Source organism: Perognathus longimembris, chromosome 15 (assembly GCF_023159225.1).
Source record: "Perognathus longimembris pacificus isolate PPM17 chromosome 15, ASM2315922v1, whole genome shotgun sequence".
Lineage (NCBI taxonomy): Eukaryota > Metazoa > Chordata > Mammalia > Rodentia > Heteromyidae > Perognathus > Perognathus longimembris.
Window position 1 is genome coordinate 3066615 of NC_063175.1, and position 16213 is coordinate 3082827.

A 16213-nucleotide genomic window follows, 5' to 3' on the forward strand; every position below is an offset into this window, starting at 1 on the left:
GTTATTGAGGTCTAACTTGATTGCACTGTGGTCAGAGAGAATACATGTGGTCAGATAGAACACATGTGATATTTGCAGATGCTCTTTGTATGGACTATAATATGATCTATTTGGAGTATGTTCCATGGGCTGCTGAGAAGAATGTGTATTGAGTCTCTGTAGGGTGAAATACTCTGTACAGATCTGTCAGATCCATGTGGGATATGGTGTTACTTAGGTCTTCAGCTCCCTTGCTAATCCTCTGTGTGTTGGATCTGTCTCTTGGACAGAGTGGAGTATTAAAATCTCCCACTGTGATTGTATTTGGGTCTCTCTTGTTCTGTAGTTCTAAATTTGTTTGACATATTTAGGTCTTCTTTGGTTTAGTGAGTATAAATTTGTCATGGTGATGTCTTGTTCCTGAATTTTTCCTTGTATTAATATGTAGTGTCCTTCTTTATCTTTTTGAACTGATTTTAATGAGAAGTCTAGCTTGTCTGAAATCAGGATGGCTACCCCTGCCATTTTGGTAGGTACATTTGCTTGGAAGATTTGCTCCATCCTTTCATTCGGAGCCTGTTTTTGTCCTTTGCTGTAAGATGGGTCTCGAAAACAACAGATAGCTATGTTTTGTCTGTGAATCCACTCTGCCAACCTTTTCCTTTTTATCAGAGAGTTTAATCCATTTATATCTAAAGAGATCATAGATAGGTGTGGGTTTTTTCCCCTTCCATTTTCCTGCTAGGCTGTGTTTTGCTTCTTTCCTTTCCTTTCTTTCTTGTCTTTACTGAGCTGTTTTTCCTCTTGGGCTCTGGCTATTGTAGTTTCTTTCTGTTTGTTTGGAGGTCCTGTATGTTTTCTGTTGAGTGGGTTTCTCCTCTTAGAATTCTCTGTAAGGCTGGTTTTTGGTTTATATATTCCTTTAGTTTCCCTTTGCTATGGAAAGATTTGGTTTTTCCCTTGAAAGTAAATTCTAATTTTGCTGGGTATCTAAGTCTGGGTTGGCAGCTGTTGGCCTGCAGGACATGGATGGTATTCTTCAGGCTCTTCGTGCATTGTAAGTTTGTGTGGAAAGGTCTACCATGATTCTGATCTTTTTCCCATTGTAATATAGTTCTTTCTTTGTTTTGACTGCATTCAGAATATGTTCCTTGTGGTTAAAATCTGAGGCCTTGACTATGATGTGTCTGGCAGTGTTTCTTCTAGGGTCTGGTCTGCTAGGTGTTCTATATGCTTCTGTTATTTGGGTGATATTTTCCCTTTTGAGATTGGACGAGTTCCTGGTAATGATTCTATTGAATATGTGATGTATAATCTGCTCTGATACTCCTCTCCTTCATCTATTCCGATTATACGCAGATTATGTCTATTCTCCCTGACCACTATCTCCTAGATTAGTCTGCCCTGGAGTTTGACAGTTTCTTGGAGTGTGATAATCTTCAGGTCTTTATCAGCTGAATCATCATCCAAAAGAGAGACTCGAGATTCAAGATGATCAATTCTTTGTGATGTGGCTTCACATTGAGGCAAGTGAGCTGTTTATGGTTGCCAGATCAGCTCTCATTGTGGTAATTTTTTCTTTTAATGAGTTGTATTTTGATTCCATTTTTCCATGCATTTTGTTTCTCAGGATTTTAAGGTCTTCTTTAAATGAGGAGTGGACTGTATCTATTTTTGCTTCCATTTCTTTCTTGACTTCCTAAAGATTCTTTGAGAATTCCATTCTAAATTCCTGGAATTGTTTTTTTAATTCATTCTTGAGGCTTTCAATCATTTCTGCTATCTTAGCCTCAAGTGTTTGTTTGTTTTTTATTTTCCATCTCCTCTTCAGTCATACTGTTTTTTGGAGCTGGCAAGTTGGCTTGACCTTTCATGAAATTTGTATTATTTCTTTGTGATTTATGCATCTGGGATGAAGGAATTATGCTGGAGGGTTGGACACTGACCCACATGGGCTTTCTGGGGGGCCCATGCATTCACACCGCTCAGGCTGCTGGTGGGCGCGTGCATGTGAGCTCTCATGCCTCTTTGGGGGGTGCACTGTCCCAGACTGTTGGAGAGTGCTTGTGCCCTCTCACAATTCTGCTGGGAGGCAGTATGTGTGACCCCAAGCGTGTTCAAGTGTCTGGGCGTGGGTTGGAGCCCACGGCCTCTCTCCACTTCCGCTGTGAGGGGCGCGTGTCCTCGGGCCCAGGTCACCCTGCTGGGCTGCTATTGCACATGAGCACAAGTGCCTTTGTCGTTCAGATAGTCTGGGCAAACCCAAGCACCTCAGCTGGAGGTCCCACCAGCCCCAGGGGCCCTGCTGGGGGGGCTGGTGCACACAAATTAAGGTGCGCCAGCTGGGGCTTTGGGGGGACACTGGCCTAATGTGTCTCCCCAGGTGACTTTGTTGGGAGTTGCTCCACCCACTACTAGCTCCTGTGTTCTCCCAGGAGCTGTAGGGTCCTAGAGCCACCAGGTATGGGGCTCTTCTGCTCCCTCAGGGTGGGGAGGGGGAGAGAGAGAGGTCTTGTTTCTTTGCCCCATTGCAATGAGGTCCAAGTTAAGTTTTAGGTCTCAGTCAGAGCTGATCTCCCATTTCCGGGGGGGGGGGGGTGGGGAGCCAACGGCGAACTTACTGGTCATGGAGACTGTATGTATCCAGCACTGCTGTGGAATTTCGATGGGGCGGGATGTGGCAGTGGCTGCCTCAGCCCTGTGTGTCCGCGGTGCCTGGCTCTCTCCCTGCTGTCTGGTTCCGACCCAGTCTGTTCAGTCCATTCTGGGTCCCGCACCGCTGTCTGGCTTGGCCCTGTCTGCGCCCGGTCTGGGGCCTGTGGAGCTCCTGCTGTCTGCTCTCCGCACTTGTGCGGGACTTGTCTGCTGTAGTGTCCGTGCTCTCTGGAGACCTGCGGTCCCGCTTGCCCAGCCTGGCTTTGTTGGGGTCAGGGTGGGGGGGTACCCCAGATATTTTCCAGCTTCGTGCAGTTTATAGGCTTTTTTTCTTTGTTCCTTTTCATTTCCCGTGGATCTCTATTTGTTCTGGTTGTTCAGTTTGCCAGTCTCTTGATGGGGTGCTGGGTGTTGAAGCTCCCAGCTCACTATTTGGTTGGAGCGAGTTGGGGTGCCTCCCTATTGTGTCGGCACCATATTCCCTCTCTCTTTTTATTATGTTTTAATACAATAAGTTAGGTTTGAGTACAGTGCATTTTGATCAATGAAGGACTTGCCCCTCCCATCTAGGCCCATTCTTCCTATGTATCCAAAGATGAAATATTAAAACTTGACCCCCATCCTGTTTTTCCAAGTGCATATAGATAGATACCAGGCAAGTCACCAAAGATAAGTGCAGACTGCCTGGCTCCAACATGGCAATCTACCTAAGCCTGGCTGAAAACATTCCATCTCAGGCCCCCCACTTCCCTTGACCTAGTGACTTTTTCATTAAGCTCTTCTTTCTTGTTCAGACCTCATAAAACCAAGCTCCTGTACCAGCCCGAACACACAATCTCCAAGCCACCAGGAAGGCTGTGTCCCTCGCTGCTCTATCTCAATAAACAGTCCTCACCTGTGGAAGATCAAGTCCGACCTGTTTCCTTCCTTTCTCCTCCATTTTCCTAACAGTCAATGTCACCTCTTCCAGAGTTATCCCCTACTTTCCTCCATTCCTACCCACATAATGCATTTTTCAATTTTTACATAATTTACACTGAATATAATGCAAGTTCTCATCCTGATTTCCAGGGACTCAGACAGTATACTTACCCTCCTGAATGCCATGAATACCTCCCAAAGTTAGCTTTAGTAACTTGAATTGAGTCTAAAGATTACCTTTGGAGAATAATTGATATCAATATGTTAATAGAAAAAAAGTTAATTTGTAAGCCTACTAAAACAATCGCAGTAAAGAAAAATAAAAAATACAACTAGCAAATATGGAGATTACTAAGAATTTCTTGTGTCATTGCCTACTAGAAATTTGGCCTTGTCTCTAATTGGGGTTTCCTTACAGTTAAAATGAGATCTGCAGGTCAGCCTTCTATCTCCCAAATCCCATGTCTTTTCTTGTGCCATTAGAGGACCTACTGAGCTTCAACTATTTGCAATTTGGAAGACTAATCATTTTAATTTCAGGTCATGACAGGATTTCCAACATATTTAAGACTGGTTGGCTGACCTCTTAATAAGTACATCTTCTTGGGTACATCATGAACAAATATAAAAAGGAGAAAATGGAAACAGTGCAATTAAGAATTGAGCAGAAGACAAAATTACCCCTAAATACCCAGGCCATTCCTATAGTACTGTAATCATAAATTCAGTAATAGAAAAAGAATGACTGATCCTTTTCTTCTTTCTTCTACAGAGATTACTATTTAAGTCCTGCCACAGCCATCCAGCTTCTTTACATGGCCTACCAATGACCATCTCCATCTTTCCCACCCCACCCAACACCCATGTGGAGTCTCAGGAGTGTTCCTGGAATCAAATAGTCCAAGACACTAACACCTTTTCTAAGCCCATTTATGTCTTAGCCATTTCAGTTTGACTGTCTTTAGGTCAAATTTGAGAAGGAAGGGGACTCTAAAAGTACATAATCCTTTGAGGATAAGATCAATTAGGATCCATCTAGCCAAATTAAATTATACATTATAACAAGATTATCTTCTCCACTATATCAAACCAGCCACTACAATCTGTTCTTAGACTACCTAGCCATTGGCTCTGTCTGAACAAATTAAGCCACTTCTTTTGACCTCAGCTTTCCTCATCTGTCAATTAAAGGAAGATTGGCCTGTCAGAGAAAAAAAAAGTACCTGAGACAGAGGAGTACACTCTTAGGAGAGGAACAAAATGACATAATGACTACATGCATCACATGAACTCCAGGAAATTAAAACAAGAAGTCTTTTTATGTTTTTTTTAATTTATTGTCAAAGTGATGTACAGAGGGGTTACAGTTTCATACGTAAGACAGTGAGTACATTTCTTATCCAATTTGTTACCACTTCCCTCGTTTTTCTCCCCCTTTCCCTCTTCCCATTTCCCTCTCCCCTCCAAGAGTTATACAGTTGGTTTATAGCATATAGTTTTGTAAGTGCTGCTGTTGCATTGGTTCCTCTTATATCCTTGTCTCTCCATTTTGATGTTCCCGTTCTCTTCCCTAGTTCCAATAAATGTATATACCCAGGGTACCAAGATCACTAACAGTGACATCAGGGGTAAAATACTGACATCAGGGGTAAAACAAAAGTAATGGCATAATTTCACATGGTACATTGAAAATAATGACAATGATAAACCACTTACTTCCATAACTTGGAGTTCATTTCATTTAGCATCATCTTATATGTTCATATGTACATGGCTATTGAGCTATTGTGATCTTCTGCTAGGATTATCCTAGACCTGTACTAAGTATTCCCAATAAGGGAAATCAGAGTTTATGTTTCTTTGGGTATGGCTCACTTCACTTAGTATGATTTTTTTTCTTTGTTGTTTTTGCTTTCTTTTTATCTTGTTCAGTTATTTGTCTTTGAGAGAGTAAGGGGACACAAAAATGGAGGGACAAAGGATGAATTTGCAGTAATAGTATTCACTAGACATTATGTTGAAAATGAACTATAAAACTTTTGAGGGGGGATGGGAGGGGAAAACTGGGAGAGAGTGAGGGAAGGGGTGATATTATGCAAAAAGAAATGTACTCTTTACCTGACTTATATAATTGCAGCCCCTCTGTATATCACCTTTATAATAACAATAAGAAAGGGAAAATAAAATGAAAGTTGATTACTGACAAAAAATTATCTGAGAAAAGTCAGCTGAAAGGAGGAAAGATTCTTTCTGGTTTAGAGTTTTGGTGGTTTCAATTCAGTCACTTAACTCCAATGCTTTGGAGCTGAAAAGAAGGCCAAAATATCATGGGAGAAAAGTACGTAACAGAAAAAGTTGCTCTCCCTCATGGTGACTAGGACATAGATGGAGCCAGCAACAAGATATAGGAACTGATTAACAACTTTACTCATTTTTCAGAGACTAGAAAGGGACAATATTTTGTAATTCATAATGTGAGGCCAGTATTACATTGGTTCCAAAAATGTCTGGTTTGGGCAGAACAAAAGAAGGAAGGGAAGGAGGAAACAAATCTGTGTATAAAAAAAAATAGAAAGAGAGAGAGATAGAGAGATGGATTGACCAGGTGGACTCAATCTAATTACCTAACCTTTTAAAGCAGAGAATTTTTCCCCAAAGGGTAGCATAATGGGGATGGAAACAATTCAGTGGATGAGAGGAACTGATGTGCTATTGTGGCTTTGAAGATGATCATGTGCGGGCTGGGAATATGGCCTAGTGGCAAGAGTGCTTGCCTCCTACACATGAAGCTCTCGGTTCAATTCCCCAGCACCACATATATGGAAAACGGCCAGAAGGGGCGCTGTGGCTCAGGTGGCAGAGTGCTAGCCTTGAGTGGGAAGAAGCCAGGGATGGTGCTCAGGCCCTCAGTCCAAGGCCCAGGACTGGCCAAAAAAAAAAAAAAAAAAAGATGATCATGTGCAAGGACTAGAGAGGAGCTTTTTGAAGCTATAAATCCAAGCCAATAGCCAGAAAGGAACAGAATGGAATTCTATCTAAAGGAGCTTGAAAGGGAATTCTTGCCTTATGCCAGCGGCTCCTGCCTGCACTCCTAGCTATTCAAAAGGCTAAGATATATTTGAGGGGAAAAAAAAAAGGCTAAGATATGAGGATCGAGGTTCACAGTCAGTTCAGGAAAGTCTGAGAGACTGGTCTCCAAATAACCACACAAAAAGAGCTGGGGGTAGAGGTGTGGCTCAAGTGGTAGAGTGCTAGTCTTGAGCACAAAGCTCAAGGACAGCAACTAGGACCTGAATTCAAGCCCCAAGACTTGTACCAAACAAACCAAAAGAAAAAGGGGAGGGGGGGATTTGTCCCTAGAACCTACAGATAAGAGCCAAGCCTAAGCAGCACTTTGATTTTTACCTTTAAAATGCTAAACAGTAAACCTAGCCTCTACTTTTTGAAACTTCTGGCCTCAAAAAATGAAAGGTAATAACTGATTCTAGTTTAGGCCATTATTATTGTAGTAATTTGTTACATCAACAATGAAAAACTACCACATGAATTGGTAAACTGTGGTACACCCATACAATCAAGTACTAGTCAGCAATAAAAAGGAACATATTGCCCAGCACTGGTGGCTCACGCCTGTAATCCTAGTCAGGAAGCTGAGATCTAAGGGTCACAGTTCAAGGCCAGGCCAGGCAGGGAAGTCCATGAGACTCTTATTTCCAATAAAAAGCCAAAAGTGACACTGTGGTTCAAGTGGTAGAGCACTAGCCTTGAGCCAAATGAAGCTCGGGGATAGTGCCCAGGCCCTGTGAGTCCAAGCCTCAAGACCAGCACAAAAGCAAAAACAAAAAGGAACATATTATTGATAACACAACAAAACAAATGTTTCAAAAATAAGTATGCCAAGTAAAGAAAAAGAAAAGAATAGGCATTTTACTTTTCCTCCATAAAATTCTAGAAAATGAGGCCAGATGCTAGTTGCTCATAACTGTAATCCTAGCTTCTCAGGAGACTGAGATCTGAGGATCGTGGCTCAAAGCCAGCCTGGGCAGGAAAGTCTATGAGACTCTCCAATTAACTACCAGGAAACCTGAAATGACACTGTGGCTCAAGTGATAGAGGGCTAGCCTTGAGCTGAAGAGCTCAGGAACAGTGCTCAGGCCCAGAGTTCAAGCTCCATGACTGACAAAAAAAAAATTTTCTAGAAAATGAACACAATCTATAAGACAGAAAGTAGATCAGAATTGCCTGGAAAGGAATGGGAGAGGCAATTAGGGAAAAATGGATTATAAAGAGCCATGAGAAAACTTTGAATGTTGATAATAAGGTTTATTGTCTTATTTGAGATGGTGGGTCCATAGATGTACTCCCAAGTTAAAATTCATCAAACAGGGGCTGGGGATATAGCCTAGTGGCAAGAGTGCCTGCCTCGGATACACGAGGCCCTAGGTTCGATTCCCCAGCACCACATATACAGAAAACGGCCAGAAGCGGCGCTGTGACTCAAGTGGCAGAGTGCTAGCCTTGAGCGGGAAGAAGCCAGGGACAGTGCTCAGGCCCTGAGTCCAAGGCCCAGAACTGGCCAAAAAAAAAAAAAAAATTCATCAAACAAAGCATTTTTAATATGTATAACTTATTTAAAAGTAGAGAATGGCCAGGTACTAGTAGCTCATACTTGTAATCTTAGCTACTCAGGAGCTGAAATCAAAGCATCTCAATTCAAAGCCAGCCCAGGAAGAATAGACCTCAAGATTCTGCCTCAAAAATAACCATCAAAGAGCTAGACTAGAGTCGTGGTTCAAGTAGCAGAGCACCAGGCATGAACAAGCAAGCTGACTAAGCACATGAGACCCTGAGCTGAAGCTCCAGTACAAGATTTTTTTAAATCTTCCATTAAGGTTAACTTCTAGTTCTATTAAATTGAAAAAAAATTGTGGATTAATTTCTAAGTCTCTAGGTAAACTATTTTACAAGGTTTATAATCTAAAGGACAGGATAATTCCTTTAAACTCTTTTGAACCAGTATGTTTAACTAGCATATTAGCTGCCTGATGTCTGGTAACTACATTCTAGTCACTATCTAGAGTTTAGAAACAAACCAAACTTAACCAGGACACAGTTCTAGCTCTCCATTTCTCATGTTGCTTCGTGATCTCTAAAAGATCTGCTCCTCTGAACTTTTGCAATACTGTCTACCTGTTCCACTGCTCTTACTCTTTGACTGCTTTGTTATTCTCTACTAACTTCTTGCAGGAGTCATGTCTATTCAATTAATCCCAAGATACTTGAAAGCCAAGAGTTGATTCATTTGTTTGTTAAATATTGGCAGTTCGGGGCTGAGGATATGGCCTAGTGGCAAGAGTGCTTACCTCATATACATGAAGCCCTGGGCTCAATTCCCCAGCACCACAAGTACAGAAAATGCCCAGAAGTGGCGCTGTGGCTAGCCTTGAGCAAAAAAAAAAAAAAAAAAAAAAAGAATCCAAGGACAGTGCTCACTCACTGAGTTTAAGCCCTGGCCAAAAAAAAAAAAAAATATATATATATATATATATACACATACACAGACACACACACACACACACACACACACACACACACACACAGAGGCAGTTCCAGTATGTTGATGTGAGAGATATTTAATTTTTCTCTACTTTTCCAAGTCTTTGGCCAGGGCCAAGAGGAAAACTAACTAGAGGAAAACTAACAGAAATTTACTAACATGTATATCTCAAATACAGGAGAGATATCCAAGGAATAAGTAATTCTCAAAGAGGTAGATTAGCATTGTGGCATGTCATAATATCTTCAGAAAATTATAAAATTTTAAAATAATAAGACAAAAGAAAAGGACTTTAAGTCCCACATAGCAGCAAAGTGTAGGAAGACATACATATGGGTAACTAATGGCAAATAAAGTTCATAAGGTTTGTTATGTAGATTTTCTGGAGCTGCTAGACCAAGAAAGGTCTCGAATCCACTCAGTCTGGACAAAGCTCCTGTCCTTTCTGTTAGAGAAGGAAGGAGAGGCACCACTGTAAGTTCATGTCCTGCTTTTAGACAAATAGGGAGAATGTCTGAAACTTTTCTTTTTTCTTCCTCAGTTGTCATCATTCAAAAATCCTCATTCCAAAGACATTTTGTCCCGGAAGATTCTTCTGCCTATCATCGGTTTGAGAAACAAACATAAAATAGTCCTGCCTTCCCATAATCTACTGGGGAAGCTGCAGCCTGAACTTTGTACCACCGTTGGTGGAAGTCTGAGCCCACTGGCAGCCCTCCTTCATCTTATAACCATGTCCACCAATGAAAATACTAACTGCCCAGACTCAAGAACAAAGGTAAAGAAAGTCCAGAAATGAAGTAGCATCAAGCAGAAATGAATGAGCTGAGGAAAGCTGAGAAAGATGGCCAGTTGTTAGATGATGTAGTTTCATGATGATGCTCCTCCACTGCAGAAAAACCACAAGGGACACTGAACTGTTCTGTTGATGACATTTCCAAAAGCATAAGTAGCAACAATTTGGAATACCAGCTCCAAACTGGGACTGAATGTGACACAAATAACTTAAAAGTAGATTTCTTTTAGCTCATGATTATCAAACCTCATAAGAGATGTATTTTAGCTCATGGTTTCGGAGGTTACAGCCTATGATGGCAAAGAGCTTGGTAGATCAGAGCAGCATACATCATAGCTGCCAGGAAGCAGAGAAGAGTAGGTCTGTGGTCGCCGGCTTTCTCCTTTTCTCTCCTATTACAGCTGGGCTTTCAGTCTATGGGGACAATGTCACGCACATTCAGGGAACATCTCCCTTCTTTGTTAATCCTCTCTGGAAACAAACTCACAGGCACAACGGGAGGTACACTTTATTGATCTCCTAGGCACAATTCAATCCACTCACACTGACAGTCAAAATTAACCATCATACTTCCTTCTTGGGCAGAATTTACTGTAGTCCTACATGTGCTTGGGCACTCACTAGCATGGTTTCTAGAACATCAGATGAAAGCTATGGTGGATGGCAGTACATTCCCAGCATTCATTTCTGTGTTGGCAACTAATCATGCTCATATCAGTAAAGAAGCTGTATGGGAATGGGGGAATACTGCAAGTGATGGTTATCAAGTATGGTACCACTGACCTCCTGTAGGATCTTCTTGCAGTGCCAGATATATGAAATAATGTGATCATTTTAGGCAGCTTTATCTGGATACCTTCAAACCATTGTTTTACTTTTTTGTTAATCTTTGTTGAAGAGGTGATGAGCAGGGGGGCTACAGTTACATAAGTCCATGAGTACATTTGTGCTTTTTTGTGTTTTTTAATCTAATTTTACCATCAAGGTGATGTACAGAGTCACAGTTACATACATACATAATGTAGTGAGTACATTTCTTGTCAAACTTGTTACCTCCTCCATCATTTTTCTCCCAGCTCCCTCCTCTCCAATTCCCCCCACAGTTCTACAGTTAATTTAGTACATTTGTTTTTAAACAGTTACCCCATCCCTCATTTTCTCCCACTTATACCTTCCTACACCTCTCCCCCCCAAGTTGTAAGATTCATATCCAACATAGTGTCAAAAGAGTATCAATGTTGCACTAATTCATCCTTTGTCCTGCTGTTCTTGTAATCTTTTTCCTTTCCATGGGCCGAATAAACTTATGTACAAGACACAAGGTACAGAAAACTAAGAGAAAAGAAAAAAAATAACTCCATACGGGTCATAATAAGAATCTCGTTTCCAATTCTTGGAGTTCATGTTGATATGCTTCATTATATATGGTCCTATGCACTTACAATCGGGTTATTGAGATCCCCTGTTAAGATTATCATAGACATATTCTAGTTCTTACTAGTGAGGTAAATCATGTAATCCTCTTTACTTTGGGTCTGGCTTACTTCACTTAATATAATTTTCTCCAAGTCTTTCCATTTCCTTACGAATGAGGAAAAGAAAAACATTTTTGGTGAACAAATTCTTCCTATTTTGTCTCTGATATCACAATGATCTAGAAGTACCACAAAATAACCATTCAGATATTTCAAGATATGGTTGTGAAAACAGGAATTGTACTCGTCTTGAAAAGATTCTAGGAGCTACTGCATTGCCAATTATGTCTTCCCCACTAAGAGCCATAGGGAATAATATCACTGAAACAGGATAGATGCAGGTGCAGTTGTCATCTTTCCAAACCTGCCAACTAATCTCCAGACAAAATATTCAGAAAAAAACTTCAAAGGCCATGTCAAACATCATGACTGGCCATCAGGATCAGATACAGCAAGTTGTGAATCGCAGATTATCCCATTTCTGGTTGGCATTCTTCACTTAATATGATTTTTTCCAAGTCTTGCCATTTTCATTTCATGTCATTCTTTCTGATGAAAGCATAGAATTCCATTATGCATATAGATACATATCTATACATATACACACACATATACATACACACATACACACACACACACATATCACATTTTCTTGATCCATATCTACTAAGGGGTATCTGGGATGATTCCATATCTTAGCTATGGTAAATAATGCTGCAATGAACATAGTTGTGCTGGTAGCTTTAGTGTGATCTTGTCTGTGGTCATTTGAGTAAATGCCCAGGAGTGGGATTGCTGGGTCACGGGGGAGCTCTATGTTTAGTCTCCATACTGTTGGCATTCTAAGGCAGACATTAAACCAAAAGGAAGCCATATGGCTTGTGTACAATTAATTACAAAAGTGGTGGAACAGTTGAACAGATTGTATGGCATAATGAAACCACTGGTGAATTACTTAATAGCTAAAGACACCAAGATTATTCTAATTATTTTGGTTCTTTGGATTTTTGGTAGTACTGGGATTGAAACTGGGGTTTCAACTCAGGCTCTTGTACTTGGTAGGCAGGTTCTCCACCACTGAGCCATGCTTCTGTCCTAATTCTGATTATTCTAGATGCCATTTCAAATAGCTTTTGGTAAGAACCTCAATAAAGCCAAGAGACTTCGTATAATAATTAAAGACTGTGTAGGTTGCGCCAAATGAAGCTATATAAACCCATAAAAATTAGTTTGTGTATGAGACTTTATTAAGCTTGACTGAGAAATATTTCTTAGTAGAGCAAGATCAGATTTGTGCTAGAAACCACCTCTGAAGTCTATACCTTCCAAGTTCAGGATGGAACTCCAGGGGCCTTTAACTTTTAGATTGTAGCACTAAGGCACATTTGGTTGTTGTATACTGCTCTGAGTAGGTCTGTCTTAATGTTTCTCTACTAAGAACTCTTTTTATATGTGCTTTGTTATTGCAGCCCTATTACAATGAAGCTATACTTGAACATTTCCAAACTGTATATACTCTATGAAGTTTGCATTACAATGGGTTTATTTCTGTGTGCAACTTCATACCTTTTAGTATCCTGTAAAGTATCCTTTTCTTTAAAAAAAAAAAAAAGCTACATAAAGAGAGAGAAACTTGGTGTTCTATAAAAAGCATGTGAAATGCTCATGCTGAATATGATTACTACTGACTAGAAAGTGGTAGCATGTTTCAAAGAAGTTATAGAGGTAAGAGTTATTTGGACAATGTACCTTTTTGCAACTTTTACATAATTCTAAAATTAGTTGAATGTAAAGGTGCTCCTTTTAAAATAATAAACAAGATCTTGAATAAGAAACAAGCATACATTGAACACTTAGGTATCAGGCCCTATGCTAGATATCTTTAACCACATCATTTAACTTCATCCTCACAGTAATCCTTCAAGATTCAAAAATTAAACATTTTTTCCTAAGAAAAACAGATTCAAGAAACAGTTTAATTGCCTAAGGCCACTCTGAAGTTACTAAATATCAAGACTTAACTTATGTTGGGTTGGGGGTTTTTTTGTTTTGTTTTGTTTTCTTTTTCATACTAGAGATTGGACACAAGCTTCATGAATGCTAGGCCAAGCTCTCTACCACTTGACCTACACACTCAGTTCTCAAGTTGGCTTTAGACTGAGTTGATTGTTGAACTGTCTATTTATGTATAAAAATATACTGTGCCTACAATGGCCATGAGAACTAGAAGAAACTGCATCAAACTTTGACTAGAAGGCATAAAGGCAAAGAAAAAAAAAAACAGGAAAATTAGTGACAAATAGGATCAAGGTAAGGAGGAGCTGCTTCTCAAAGAGTCATTAACTGTTCTAATAAAGCGCAGTGTGTAAGATAGAGAATCAAGAGGAAGGCCAGAAAATCCAAGGATATAAAGTTAGAAGGCACAATTCCCCAAAGTTCCTCAAGTAGGTCAGCAGTTAACACTGCTAGGAAGGTTTTTGTGTGTGGGTTGCCAAGGGGGTTCAATGTGAATCCATGCCCTCTGAGTAAGTTCAAATCAGACCAAACTCTAGAGCTGCAAAATGCAATGGTAGTGTTTTAGAAATCCTTGGTCATTTCCTTAGAAAATGTTCTTATTTATATAAAATACAATATCGGTTTTGGAGTCAGGGAACTCTATAAGCTAATCCTAATATCATATCTGACTGTGGGTTTAAGGAAAAAATAGCCTAATTGGCTTTGGTTTCCTTGACTATTAAATGAAGATAATATCTCTCAGGGCCACGCAAGAATTAAATGCAATAAACTATGTAAAAAGCATAAAGCAGAGTAACACATACCATTCAAGAAATGTTAGCTCCCTTTGCCCAAATAACCAAGAGTCCTAAAAGATCTATACCTATAAAACAAATTTGGTAGGAAGGAAAATGCACAGGGCTAGGGATGTAATGCAAATGCTTTCCTAGCAAATGCAATCCCCAGAATAAATAAATACATAAACAAGTATCTTAGAGTAATAAAAATTTCATTATCAGAGCACCAAAATATGTAAAATCCCCATGTCAGCTACTATAACTGAGTGGTAAAGATATCAAAGCTCAGAGCTCCTATTCCACGTGGTTTACATAAATCATATCATAGTTATACTTTGCAAAGTAGCCTTCTGTTCAATGAAGAACCTAATAATTAAATAAGTGTTACAAACAAGGCCCAGAGCTGGCACAAAAAGAGGCTGAGCTGACACTAACACTTCTTCCATTTGAACAGAGGCCACACTGAATGAATTCTTTCTCTCTCTCTGGACCAATATGCATGATGCAAAAAAAAAGAAAGAAAAAAGTCCAAAAACCTGGTAAGGATAAAATGCTTCCACACAAGCTGTAAAAACCTAATACTACAAAAAGCTGAAAAAAAATTTAAATAACAAGTTAGAATATACTTACAAATGCAAAATTACCCTACACCCTCAAAGGATAAGCAAACTTTAAAAATAAATATTTTTTCTTTTTAACAAAATCGGAAAATAAACTGGTAAACTTGTCAAGAGTCATTTTCAGCATAACATTTTCCTTAGGAGATAAATATGTGCAGATAACTAATAAGAAATATAATTACAGCAGGTGCTTAAAAGTTGCTTTTGCTGGGCTCATAAATTAACTGGGAGAAAGATAATGACAAGGCATCCCAGATTCCTCCACTTTGTGTCCATGTCCTTTTTCTTTGATCCATTCCCTCCTAAAGACACTTGGCAGCCATCATGGAATCCAGGAAAGACTGGATCACCTGCAAGATGCCAATAACTCAATGCAATAAGGTCCCATATGACCAATCATGAGACAGATGAATTTTATCAAGCAGGCCACCGCTAAACATATCTGTTACTTGGAACTGTCTAAACGATAAATAGTTCTCAGTCCATGCCCCTTAATTCTCCTAATTTAACTTACAGCAAATGTCTGTATCCCTAAAGACAGCTGAAGATGTTCTGAAGTGCTGTCTTACTATGACTGCCATATAATAAATCTTTACTGTCCTTCACCATGTATCTTTATTTGGCATACAGAAACAAGTAGCTAGATTTGACATGTGGAACTGCTAGAGTTTGAGCCTAGGGATCAAATTATGATTTTATAAATGCATTTCTCAAAGCTAAGGAAGAGAATACAGACACAATAAATTCTACATTGTTTGGTTATATTTATACAAAAATGTTTAAAAAGGAAAACTAATGATGGAAAGCAAATCACTGTTTTTCAAGGGCCGAGAATAGATGGCGGGTACTGACTTCAAGGGAACATATAGGAAGTTTGGGGGACATTGGGAATGTTTTATATTATGATTATGGTAGTAAACAATGTATATGTTTTCAAAATTCACTTAGCTCTACAATGGAAATTGAAAATTTTTATTATATAAAAACCCTTATAATAATAATTTAAAATTTTAACTATACTACAACTTGAAGAAAGGTAGCACATAATAAAAGAGCATGTTTTTCAAATTTCATTCAAAATATTTTACTTAGTAGGACCTAGGATATATACCACTACATGGTAGAGCACCTGCCTACCACGAGTGAGACCCTGGCTCTTAGCATCACCAAAAGAAAAAAGGGCAAAAAAAATTACATGGTATAAAAATACTTAACTGTAGAAAATCTGTAAATAATGTAAAAAGCATTTTTCACAATCATAACCACTGTCTATTTTTAACATTTTTACAGAAAATATCTTATACAAAAACAAGCAAAATGAAGTACTTGAAAAGTGATTTTGAATGCAATTAAAGCCCTCAGAAACTGTTGCATACATCATTACTCTCCTGGAATATTTGGCAGGTCATTGGATACTT